We start from the raw sequence: 14,720 nt of genomic DNA, 5'->3' as shown, positions 1-14,720 counted from the left end.
TAAAATTTGATAACTGCCTTGGATGGTTATGATCTGCTAACCAATTCTTGAATTTGTTGCCAGCGACTACTACAAAATGTTGTAGTTTTGAACCCTGACTTTGGTGTGTTTAGCCATTTTGATTTCCTTCCTACTAATAGCGGTGTCTATAATTTTCATCCTAGAATCACATGGTAGTTTTTGTAGCATCACTTTGATTTTTGGATACTCGCATGGAAGAGGGAGAATGATGCTTTTGCTCAGGAACAATTAATTAGTTATATATGTTGTTGCTGATGTTTGACTCATGCTTGTACTTACATGTGGCTTACTGTTTATCAGGTAAAGAACTAATCATTCACCTCTCCAAGTATCTGTTATTTTTCTGCCTTCAGGTATTTATGGACAGTTTCATACATATTTGAGTGGTAACAGTTTCCTAGTAATGTGGTTTTGGCATTGCAGAAACCAGGATATTAGGCCTATAAATTGTTGAATCTGTAGTGTTGCTCGATAAATGGCACAACTGTTCCTGTGGCTCTTCTTTAGAAAGTGAATGATTCTTTTATTGGAAGGAGAAACTAGCTTTAACTTTTTGAAAGAGAGGTAAGTTTCATGAAGTAATCAAAATCCATCACAAGTTTTTATGCTAACTTTGTTAAAGGTTGAGGCGTCTTGTGTGATTTATGTTTCTTGTTGCTTAGGCTTTTGCTGAAATGCCTTATTAAATACAAAGCTAACCCAGTACTAATTATTTTCTGTTAACCATCCCATGTATTCATAGCATTTTGGATTTAGCTTTACTTTCTGATCTCATGTTGCTTTTGAGCAGTTTGAGTAGTTGGATTACCTTGAAGGTACTTTTCAATTTTTTTTTTGTTTTTCTTTTTAAGGAATTGAAGGCACTTTTCTGAATCAGATAAATTGCAGGAATTGAAGCGCAGGCAAAGAAAGAGGAAGAGTAGGATGGAAAAGAGGAGGAGGAGAAGTCACCATCATTCAGATGATGATTCTTCTAATGATTTTGTTGATCTGCGGCATTAAAGGAGGAGCAGGAAGGCGTATTCAGACTCTGATTCGTACATTAGTGCTTCGAATGATTCACGAGTGGATAGGGGCAAGAAGCGGTCTGCGAAGAAGAGCAGGAAACATCGCCATGAATAGGACTAGCTTCCACAATGGGTGATATGTCGCGCTTTTAGTGTTCCTCTAAACTTCTGCTCACTGTGCCCTATTCAATTTTTAATATGGTGATTGATGAGCTTCTTGATGAAAACCACTTTAGCTTAGTGGACAATGCATTAGTTTGGTGCATTTGTTGTTTTTCAGTTTGATGTAATGTATCATTGTAATTGCTATATTTTTCTGGTTGTAAGAATTCTGGTATTTACTGAGTATACTACGTGTGATTCCGACATGTGATTGATCCTGTTAGTTGAAATATTGCAGTAATGCTTTGGAATTTTATTGAGTTTCAAGTTGTTTTACTTGTTGGTTGCTATTCGATGTTTTGGGGGAAGTCTGCCTATGGCATCTAGAAGAGCTTAACTATTGCTGCTCTTTTGAACCTAGAGATATTATTGGAGCAAAGAAGGTTGCAGCATTTTCAAGTGTGTTTTATATATGAAATTGTATTAGAGCAATGATTTTGTTATTAATATTATTCAGTTTCTGGATCAACCTCTCTGAAAATCAAGATCTGGTGTAGCAGGTTTCTGTTGAGATCATGATGTCAACAAATATTTTTGATATATTCTAATCAGCTACTGCATTTCTTTTTCAATTTTATCAACCACAAACTTGAGAAGTTTTGCTTAATGATGCCCCCTCCTTGTTCCGACTTTTCTATTTCCTTGTCTGTGTTTTTTCTTGTGTGTGTGTGTGTGTGTGTGTGTGGTGTGTGGGTGTGTGTGTCTGTGTGGGTTGTGAGTGTGTGTTGGATGTGTGTGTGCATGAGTGTGGTGTGTGTGTGTGTGTGGGATGTGTGTGTGTGTGTGTGTGCGTGTGGGGTGTGTGGGTGTGTGTGGGGGGTGTGTGTCTGTGTGGGGTGTGAGTGTGTGTGTGGGATGTGTGTGTGTGTGTGTGCATGTGGGGTATGTGGGTGTGTGTGGGGGTGTGTGGGGGGTGTGTGTGTGTGTGCGTGTGTGGGTGTGTGTGGGATTTGAACGACTGTTTAAGTTATCTAACTTCAGTTATCACCAAGTCAAATGGAAGTAAGCCTTGATTTGAGCCTGTGAGTGTGATAGCATTTGTCAAATAACAACAAGCCACCGACTTTGTATTGATCTTTACGGTTGACACTTAGGGCATGTGTCCTGATCCTGCTCATAAATGCTTTCAAGACTAACTCATTTCCTTAGTTGCTGCCAAAGAACTACATTCACTTAGTTGGGCATCTCCAAGGATGCACTGCTACCATCTCGTCTAAAAGACTTGACCCCATTCTGAGTTAGACTCTTACTATACTTGTAGAATTATAAGGGACAAACTCTAAATACAAAGTATCAACCTATTTTAAAGCTCTAACATATCTACGGCTTGTTAATACCATATCAAACCTTCTTTGTGGGATCTCCACTTAGAAGGTTGGGTTGCCATCGAACATACATCACTGATAGGTTTCAGTCTCATCTCTCATCTGGATTTATTTATTTGTGACAGATCTAATCCTTTCGTCAAATGATCAACCACATTGTCCTTTATTCCCACAAAGTCAAGGCCAATTACTCTGTCTAACACTAATGCCCTTATAGACTTCAATCCAACACTAGTTTTTTGGTTGTATTTACGACTCCTCACCTTTGTAATTGTGGTTTTACAATCACAATGTACAGCAATAGGTGGAGGAGGCTGGCTTACAATCGAAAGTTGTGATAACAACCCAAATAGCCATTCTACCTAGGTACCAGTCGCATCCAATGCACATAACTCGACTTCAAAAGTAAATCGGGTTTTCAAAGTTTGTTTTGCAGACTTCTAGGAGATTGTGCCCCCACCTAAGGTAAAAACATACCCTGAACACCCATTACTTCTGGAGTTTTTGGACATCCAGCTAGCATCACTATATCCCTCAAGATTAGAAGAGAATCGACCATAATGTATGACCAGTGACACCATGTCCTTCAGGTACCTTAGTACCCTATCCAAAACTTCTCAATAGGTTGTGTCAGAACAACAAGTGTATCTAGTCAGCTTTGAGACAGAAAAGCATATATTTGGTCTCGTGTCATTTGCTAAATACGGCAAACTCCCAATAATTTGGGAATACTTTAGTTGTGCAATCAGAACACCACTTTCATTTTTTAGCAGAGCTACAGAAGAATCATAAGGTGTCTTAGCAATTCTACTGCTCTAATAATCAAATTTCTCAATTATCTTAGTTATCCCATCAATTGAATGAATCAACTTGATGCTAAGAATTACATCAGCTTCAACCATATCCTTCATTTTAAGTTATTTTTCAAAAATGACTTGGTTTCGGTAATAATATCTAAGCATGATCCTATTAAAAGAATACCATCTACATACAGGCATAAAGAAATTATTTTATCTCTTTTAACTTTACAGTATATACACTTATCATTCTCATTTACGGTGAAGCCAAATGCAAGAATAGTTTTATCAAACTTTCCATGCCACTTTTTGGGTGCTTGTTTAAGTCCATAGAGACTTAACAAGTTTACAAACTTTGCACTCATTACCATGAGCTACAAATTCCTCAGGTTGATCCATGTATATTGTCTCATTGAGTTCACCATACAAGACGGTTGTTTTTATATCTATTTGGTGAACTGAAAGACTATACACCGAAGCAAGCATTATAAGTACTCGGACTGTAGTCAACCGAGCTACCGAAGAATAGGTATTAAAATAGTCTATTCACTCCTTTTGTTTAGAACCCTTAGTCACCAATCTGATTTTAAACTTATTTATGGTCCAATCAGGTTTCAGTTTCTTCTTGAAAATTCACTTACACCCAATAGTAGTACACCCTGGAGGGAGATTGACTAGTTCCCATGTTCCTTTAGAAACAATGGAGTCCATCTCACTTTTGATAGTTTCTTTCCACTGCTTAGCTTCTAAAGAAGCCATAGCATCTTTAAAAGTTACTAGATCATCCTCAATATTGTAAGTGATAAAATCGCTTCCAAAATTTTTGACAACCCTAGCTCTCTTACTCCGTCTAGGTTCATCTGATTTCTCATGAGTCAGACTAGTACTATCAGAATTCATTCCCACATTTGATATCTTTTCCACGTGTTCAGGAATAGACGTGGAGGCAAGTGAATTATCAAGTGAAACACTTGAAGGTATTCTTATTTTCATAGGAAATACATCTTCTAGGAAGATAGCATCACCAAATTCAACTATAGTGTTGACCTAAATACTTGGAATTTTTTATTTAATAACTAGCAATCTCAAAGCATAACTTATCTCCACATAGACTCAAGAACACAACATCAACAGTCTAAGGGCTTAATTTCTTTCTTTTGTGTTCTAGGACCAATCCTTTTGCTAGACACCCCCACACTTGAAAGTATTTGAGACTTGGTTTCCTAACTTTCCACAATGCGAAAGGAGTACTTGTATTGTGTTTCAGAGGGACTCTATTCAAAATGTGGAAAACTGTATTTAAAGCCTCTCCCAACAAATACTTTGGTAACCTGGAGGTTAGTAGGAGACTGATAATCATGCCTTTAAACATTCTATTCTTTCATTCAGCTACTCCATTAGATGAAAAGGAATATGAAAGAGTCTCTTCATGAATAATGCCAAAAGCTTCACAGTATACTTTGAACTTACTCGAGTCATAATCTCCTTCTCTATCAGACCTTAGTCTTTTAAGTTTCTTACCAATTTGGGTTCCTACTTCATTTTTAAACAAAATAAATTTTTCATGGCTTCATCTTTATTTTTCATGAGAAAAATATAACAGTATTTACTGCAATCATCTATAAAAGTGATAAAATAATATTTGTGGTCCTTGGTCAGAACTCCATTGAACTCACAAATATCTATGTGAACTAAATCAAATGTTTTGAATCCCTTTCAATTGACTGATAGGGTTTTCTAACTTGTTTCCACAACATATAAAAATCAAGGAAAGGACTGTCAGCAAAAGCAAACAAAAAAGTTTCACAGTTTGAAAAGTAGGATGGCGACAGCTGGAAAAGTAGTAGCTGACAAGTTACAGTGGTTATAGATGAAAAGCAAGACCAAAGTGGATGACAAACGGAATGACATAAAAAAAAATAAGTTTGAAATTCGAATATCAAGTCCGCCGACCATTATGAATAAGGAACTAGGAAGCAAATGGAGATTATCGAAAATTTTCTCAAACTCTTCAATAAATAAAGAATTGAATTTTTAGAGTGCTAGAATTTTTCATACATCCCCAACAACTCAAGAAATGTTATCCATGAGAGGCTGAACAGTTATCTCATCTAGTAGAGAAAAAGAATGCATATGTAATATTTAAAAAAAAAATCAATAAATTCAATGCTTATGTTCAACCCATTTATCCAAAATTTTAGTAAGTCTCTACTTCGGAGTACCTTTACGCCATGAGGTAGAAAGCGAAATATGATTGTGTTGTTTGTTGTTGCATGAGTCAAGTACCTGCGAACCATCTGTTGCGGTAGTGTGATTGGAGGAAATCCGTCAAATCAAGAACTCAAAATACCATGTGGTAAGGCGGTCAAAACAAGATATGAATTTATGGAGGCTTAATTTTATTCCGAAAGTACGTTGGGTCTGATCAATGAATAATACTATTTCTACTATGAGGAAAAAAAATTAGGATCAAAACTAATATTATTACAAAGGTTGGGGCTAAAAGGTAATTAAAATGCAAATCTCTGTACAATACAGTATCAAAATTGATTATTTTATAAAGAAAAAATTGCATAATACCCCCCTGTATTATAGAAAAATTGCTAAAAATTTACCTGTGTTAATTAAATAACAAAAAATATCTTATAATTATAAACCCTGCAAAAAAAATCCTTTACGTTAAAAAAATGGAGAATTACTTACACGTGCTAGAAATGAGAGTGGGATACTATTTTGACCTATTTTCAACCTCTGACCATTTTGAATGGACAAAATTACCCCTACCTTGTGCATTTATCCTCTCGCTTTATTTTTTAATTAATCTCTTTATTCTTTTTGTGCTATTTTGCTAGGAAAAAATATAAATACTAACAATTAATTCATCAATATTTATATATAAAAATATTCTTATATCAAATTAAATTGTTATTCATATTATTGCATCAAATTAAATTATATTAGTTAATCTATTTTTGTGTGGATATATTTTAAAAATATATTATTTGGCAGTAAATAAATTTTAGGCTTTTAATGTAATCATATTACACCAAAACAATATATAATTAAATTAAATCATTATATTAAAATTTACAAACAAAATAATACAACAAAATAAAAATAAATAAAGAAAGAGAAAAAAGAAATGCATCATCTTCCCCAAGACTCGATCACCCTCCGCCTGTGCTTCTCCAAGTTGCAGCACCCTCGCTGCGCCGCCTTCTGCCTCTTCGCACTACCTCTCCAGGACGCATCCTTCTCGCTCCTCTCTGCGGCATTTGGGGCGGCGAGGTCGTCGTCTTGACGGCTTCTGGAGGTGGAGCGGCGGCCCTCCACGGCTTCTATGACTATACATATACGTAATTATACATATACGTGTATATATATATGTATGTGCATAAGTGTAAAATATATTTTTAAGATACATTAAATCTAGACCTTTTATTTTGATTTATTAAAGATCAATGGCTATTAAAAGTTGACTACATCCTATAATTTTGATACAATTATAAAAGATTCAAAATCGTTATAATATCAGTAACTTATATCACATAAGGGTATAATGAAAATTTAAAAAAATAACATCGCTAAATAAAATAAACGACAAAAGGGGCATGTGCAAAATTTCAAAAATCACAGATTTTTTTTTTACTTATATTTTTAACACAGAGAATTTTTTAGCTGAATTTTCATAACACAAGAGGATTTTATGCAATTTTCCCTATTATAAAGTATGATCCCAAAATTTGCAACACCCCTATATTATGGTGCCAAAGACGCGTTTTTCTAGACAAAATGACATTTCACATTCTATTAATTTTTTAAAACCAATCACCACTAACATGGGGGTATGGTACATCTTGTAATTTTGACACACTATGCATAATATTATTACAAATTGCAATCATCCCATATGTTTGGATTCATGTTTTCGTACTTTTTGAAATAAAATAAAATATACTTAATTTTCGTATTTTTACAATTTATCTGTATGTTTTTTTTTTGTTTTTCAAATTTATATATATAATGTATATACTTATATATAATATAAAAGAGACATGATTTGACAACAAACAGTGATTTTTGTCTCCCAAAAATACAACATTAAACATACAGTATTTATATATACACATTTATGTATAAAAATATATAAAAGAGATATGATTTGATGACTTTTGTCTTTCAAAATCCCAACACCAAACCTGCACAACTTATTTTAAAATATTTTAAATTACCTGAAAACATAAATTCAAACATACAATCTATCTTAAACACACAATTACTTATTTCTATTTTTTATCTCTATCTCCAAAACACTCAAAATACAAATCCAAACATCACACACAAGTCTTAGGATCCCCCACTATCAAAACATTACTTTCCAAAGTAAGCAAAACGGTGGTATGAAACCAATGGGCCGACATATATATATATATAGATACATATTACATGCATGCATGAATCCACATGTTCTCACGCCTTCTTGCTTTTGTCTCTTTCAACATTAAATTATTGGGGATGAGTAGTAATTAATGGTCATGCACTGCACACTCTTTCACATGCCGCCCATTCTATCACCCCTCCTTCCCCTTCCCCTTCCCCTTCCCCTTCCCCTGCACTCAGATTTGAGATCACTGTCACACTCACAGCATATCAATTTGATTAAGTGTTTGGGATTTGAGAAAAACGACTAAATTTTAGGTTTGTTGGTGAGGTCCTGATTAAAATTGTATGATATTTTATGTTAGTTGGATGCGAGATTGAAGAAAAAAGATAAAAAAAAATGTATATTTTCGCAATAAATAACGTGCGTTGACCCTAAGTATTAATTTATAGGATCAAATATTATATGTACTTGTATGAATTTATGTGTTGTGATCTCAATCTTTTGGATGTTGAGTGGTCGATAGCTGTGATGATGGATCATTGGATCGGATTGAATCGGACTCTAATAAAAGATGCATAGGCCTTTGGACGTTTGAAATTCTATTAAGATATTAATTTGACCCTTCTCTAGAAGATTATATCAGTTCAATTTTTTAATATTTTCTTAACGTCAAAAATGTAAACCACACCCCATGTGTTATGGGATATACGTAAAATACCCTTTATGAAAAAAAATATATACATATCTAATTATCTTCTAATTATGATTTTTAGTGACACAATTTAAAAATTATATGTGGGTTTGCTCCATTTTTTATTGATCATTTTTAGAATTAAATTTCATCGAAATTATATTGTAATAAAAGTTTATAATTTGTAACTTTTAATCCCACTATAATTAGTCTTAATTTCACCAATTATCTGTTAAGTTGCATTAAGTAATTTTTTATTTTTTTTATTAACTTTAAGAATGAGGTCAGTTTAAAATTTTAACTACAATATGAATTTGCATGATCGAAATTGGGAATCCGAACATGATAATTATTTTTTAAAAGAATATCCCATATTTTCAAAAATTAATTTTGTTATAATCAATTGATTCATATTCAATTATACAAAAGTAGGATCAAATTGGACCTTATTCATACCCATTTTAGATGAAAATTATTTTGTACATTTTCTTGTCCATGATTTTACTAAAACATGTCAAATGGGTTTATTTAAAGTGACAAAATTTTGAGATTCCAAAATCATTATGGATCTTAGAGTCAAATCCCATCATGGGCATCTTATTTTTCACTTTTATATAATTAGTAGTTGTTATAAATAGTTAATAAAGTTTCTGGAGAATGATTGATATTTTTATTTAATGATATTATAATTGATTTAAAAAATAAAAAATAGAAAAAATTGCATCAGAGAGATTAATTTTTCTTATTTTTTTTCTAAAATTTAAACATAAAGCTTATTTAGGGATGGCAATGCGTTGGACCAAGACCAACCTCGAATGGGATGAGTAACAGGTTATGGGGTCGGTTCGGGTCTTAATGGATTGGACTCAGACATTGCCCCGATTATTTTTTATTTTTTGTATATTTTATTAAATTTATATAAATATATTTATACATTTAAAAAAATTGTGTATAATTTATTTATACTTATATGTAATATATAAACTCAATATTTTTTAAAAATAAAATAAGAATAGTTTATAAACGTTTTAGCATTTATATAAGTAAGAGATATTATGGATAAATTATCAATTAAAAATTGAAAAAAATGGTTAGATTAAATACATAGTTTCTATTGTTGATATTAATATTTATATGATTCAGAATAAAGTATGAATGTACTTCTTTATTTGATTTATTAACTTGGCCAATATATGTTTAAATTTGATCAGTCAGAAAAGTGATTTATCAAAAAGCTCAAAGTATTCAACTCCGACAGAAGGGTGCTCCAAGCCAATAAAATAACCAAATATTACTGATTTAGTAATTGACACATCTTGTAATTAAAAAAAGTAATAAAAATAAATTATGAAGGATAAATCAACCACGCCACTCAAGATGCACAGTGGGTCAAACTCAGCTAACCCAACACAGAATAGAATTGAACCAATAAAAAAATAGGTTGGTTCAACCCAGACCCACTTGGAACTGGGTCTGTCCCAAGAATCAATACTTGGGATTGGCCTAGGACCACCTGGTCCTAGGCAGGGCATGTTGGGCCTACTTATTTTAATAATGCATAACATATAATTTTTATTTTATTCTTCTAAATTGAATATTCTAATATTTTTTTATACTTTTGAAATTATAAAAACTTTTATTTTTATTTTTCTACTTCTAAAATTTTAGTACTTTAATTCATTAATACTCTTAATTTTTTTTGAAAAAAATATTTCAATTTCTTTTTGAATTTATTATCATCTAAGTATTATTGTAAGCTTGTTACTCAAATTATTATTTAAGTTCATATATATTCTAAACTATTATTTTTTTTATATATAAATTTTCGTGTGATTTAACTTATTATTTATTTATTTCATAAGACAATTATAAATTTTAATAATTATTTATAAAAAGACCTCAATATCATAAAATAAATAAAACAAGTCTTAACCGGGTTGGTCCATGGAATGGGTTTGGGTTTAAAAATGAACCCAATTGGGGCCCATATAGAGCCCTAGAACCGCCCCAAGACCAGGCATGAAAAGTAGTGAGCTAGTCCTCGGTCAGGCCTTTCGGGATTGGTCCGTGCCGAGTCGTCCCGCTATGCACCTTGACGCGCCACTTCATCAAACAATTATGGTAGGAGCTTCCACCCTATAATGATAAATATAGGTGTTTCTAGCAATTCGAGTGAGAAAGCTAATACACACACAACCAATCAAGTCCAAAAAGCTCAGATCAAAAACTTGTAGCCACGACGGCGTGTTGCATCTGCGACAATTCTATATCTTCCTTTATATCAAACTTCAAAGTCTTGATACTAAATTTCAAGGCATCTGCGATTTTCTCTCACAAGTTTGTCAAAGGTTACGCATCCAATCCAAAAACAACCTTCAAACCCTCGTAATAAGATTTCAAGTGACGAACTCGAGAATAATTTTCATTTGTAATGATCCTCGTTAGAGATTCTAACTCTTTATTTTCAAATTCGCATAATAGTTTATCCATATTTTCCAATCCTGTAACAAGTTTTAAATCCGAATTTTACATGGTTTTAAATCTTCCAAGCCAATGATTTAATGATTTGGTATTTTTTTTAATCACAAGATTTTTAAATCACATCTTGTGATTACACAACTAATGAAAATTAAATCACATCTTGTGATTACATAAATTATGAAAATTAAGGTCTTGATACCAAATTTTAAGCCCGCCCGTATTTTTCTTCCATAAAATTAGAGGAGATTGTACATCCAATTCAGAAACAAGATTCCAACCTTAGATCACATTTCAAAAAGAAGAATCAAAAAGTAATTTCATTCGCAAAGCTCCTCTCGAAAGATTGTAACATTTTTTTTTTTAAAATGCAAATTAATTTATCCATATTTTCTAATCCTATAATAGTTCTTTTTGAAAAAAAAAAATTGGATTTTGTATTAACATCTATAATATTATTAATTTATGTGTGTTATGGTGTAAGAATAATTGAAGAAAGAATTAAAGAATTCTCCATCACTTATAATATTGTCTTTTTTTATGATGTGCTTTTAAGCTGTGTTAGGCATGGGATGCCCCATTCATATGCATGGTGAAGTTGGTAGCATGCCAGCTGTTGCTCCTGTACCATTGCATAATTATTAATTAATTGTATTCACCAAATATTAAATCAATAACTCACCATATAATTATCAAAATTGGGTTTTATTTGGTAAATCTCCATATAATATGGAAATTGTAATATTTTATATGAAACTTGTCCGGATCTGGTTCGGTCGAACCATGTCATACTTGCTCTGTGATTGGTCACTTTCTCTAAACTGTATACCAATCACATGGCAAGTGCAATTGCACTTGCCATGTGATTGGTTTAGAATTGACAGAAGAGGGTTCGAATAAGAATTTTTCTATTTTATATAAACAAATTCATTTGTGAAACAAACATGAAATTTTACACCATACGATTTCCATGAATCCTCGAAAGTCGCTAAACGAATTAAGAAGAAAATAATAATATATATTTAAATTTTGTTGAATTTTTTTTATTTCAAATCCTATTAAAATTTGTTATTTCATTTAATATATACATCAGCATATGTATAATATTTTTTAAACAAAACAAATGACGGAATATTCTTTATATATATGTGTATATATTAAATAAAATAGAAAACACAATAAATTTTAAATAAAGAATCCAATCTAATATTTAATTACGTACACAATATAGAGCAGATGCAATTCTTCATTCTGTATTTTGTAAATGTAAATAAATATGGCCCGAAGAAATTCATAAATTGATTATATATACTTTCAATTTTTCATTAAATGATTTCAATCTAGCCATAAGTCAACATAGTTTGAACCACCTTTTTTGGGCTAAAATGACTGCCTGTGGTTTTTCTTTCCTTTTCCTTTTTTTTTTTTTTTTTTTTTTGAGAAATCCATATTAGAATATGTTTTTTCATAGGGTTAATTAATAGGGGTGCACATTTCGGCGAATCAATCGAACCGAATTTTCGATTATAGAAAATTCGGTTCAGCAGTTTTAAAAACTGAAAATAAAATCGAAAACGTTGGATTCCATTAAAATTGAAACTGGTTTGGGTTTTCGGTTAAAAAAATAAAAAAAATAACTTCTAATAATATATATAAATAATTTTGATATTTTTTCAATTTTATCCAAAAATTTGTGTACCAAAATATCAAAATTTAAAAAATAAAATGTATCATGAAAAGAATATTTATTAATACAATTCAAAATTTCAAATCAAAATAAAAGAACACAATAACAATCCATTCATTTAATTTAAATTTAAATTTAATAGTACAAGTACAACTATAATATTCAATATCTAAATATATAATGTATTTATTATATATTATATATTTATAATATATAATAATATATTTTAATATAATATAAATAATAAATTAAAATTCAATTTTCGGTTCGATCACCGAACGTTGACCAAAAAAATTGAATCGAAAAATCGAAATTAAAAAAAAAATCCCAAAGGGTTCGGTTTTCAGTTCGAATCGGATTTTCGATTCGGTTCGGTTGGTTTAACCGAACTTTGAACACCCCTAATAATTACACCTTTCTCTCTTTATGTTTGATATAATCTTATAAAATCTTATGGAATTTGAGAAATTACATTTAGTACATCTAACAAATAGATCTTCTATTAATCAAACTTCACCAAATTTATCGATATTAACATAAAATGTAAATAAAAGTTCATATTTACCACAAATTGACTTATTACTGACATATTGTGTGTCAAACAAATTTTATCTGATAAAATTACCTGTATACGTCTTCACATGCTAATGCATGTGTGAAAGTATATCTTCACTTGTTAGTTGGTTAGAAAAAATTTGTTTGACTTGCAAGTGAGTCAATTGGGGTAAAAATTATTTTACTCAACTTTTTGCTAATATTATCAAATTCGGTTAATTTTAACTAACAAAATGGTCTATTTGTTAGATAAAACAAACATTATGAGTACTAGATGTAATTTTTCAAATTACAACAAATTTATATATAATTAAGCAAAACCTGAAGGGAGGGGATATAATTATCTCTTTTTTTTATAAGTATTGTTTGCCTCTGAAATCGAAGAAAAATCTCTCAAAACTTTTTCTTTATTTTTTTACTGGACAATATTTACATATTGCACTCATCATATAATCGTCATATGTTTATTTCATATCCTAACACATTCAAGATTAACAATTATCGATATTTGAAATAGCTATAACTCAGTTGTCTTAAAAATCACAATATTTTAAAGGAAAAATTGCAATTTTAGGCCTTTAACTTAAGGAGTGGCATTTTTAATCATGTACAAATTGATATTCACAATTTAATTCTGTAACTTTATAATTTTGGCAAATTTAGTCCTGTTTTAGTCAATTTGACCGAAAATTACAATTTACTTGTAATTTTAGTCCTGTAAATAAATTCATGAAGGACAAAAAATGCAATCCTCCCAAGTTATAGGACTAAAAGTGCCAATCATCCCAAGTTATAGGATTAAAAATGCAAACACCTCCTAAGTTAGAAAACTAAAATAGCAATTTAATTGGGTTATATGCAAATCACATGCAGTTTTCGACCAAATTAACCAGAAAAGGATGAGAATGGTCAAACTTTTAAAGTTATAAAATTAAATTGCCAAAATCAATTTGTGCAGGACCAAAATAGCCACCCTATAAACTACAGGAATAAAATTACATATATTTTTTTGTATTTTAAATATGGAGCAAATTTGAAATTGCATAATTGGTGTACATATTATATTGTTCCTTGACATGTTAAATGTAGTGGGATTCTTTTGATGTTATAATAAGCAACATAACAATAAATAATTATTTCCCTTTTCCATTTACAACAAAATTAAAAGGCTTCAGGAAATGCATAAATCTCTGCCAATGCAAGAAATTACTTTGACCAAAGTTCCTCAAAAAGGATAAAATTTATATAATTGTATTAATATTGTAATCCAAAATGTGAAAATCATAATTAGGGTTAAAATTCAGTGCCAAATATCACAAATGAGCTCTCTTTCTATTTTTTTTCCGAATTGGATTTCTTGTTGTAATTTATCCTAAATATTACTATTATTCTTTTTCTGCCGAAAGTCCTCTTCAAATTTTTAAAGGGGGTTTACATAATTTCTGGAGCATTTATTGCCTGAGCTGTCGAATGATATTTACATCCTTTCCTATCCGTAAATTTATAGTTGTTCCTTATTAATTGTTTTTTATTTTTTGAATTTTGACAGTTCGTCATAGTCTATTTTCAGGTTCTGATTACGTCATACCGTACGTATATTACTAGACACATTT

Source organism: Sesamum indicum, linkage group LG6 (assembly GCF_026168435.1).
Source record: "Sesamum indicum cultivar Baizhima isolate 11 linkage group LG6, ASM2616843v1, whole genome shotgun sequence".
NCBI lineage: Eukaryota > Viridiplantae > Streptophyta > Magnoliopsida > Lamiales > Pedaliaceae > Sesamum > Sesamum indicum.
The sequence above is the reverse complement of the archived record's forward strand: the minus strand, read 5'-3'. Positions refer to the sequence as shown.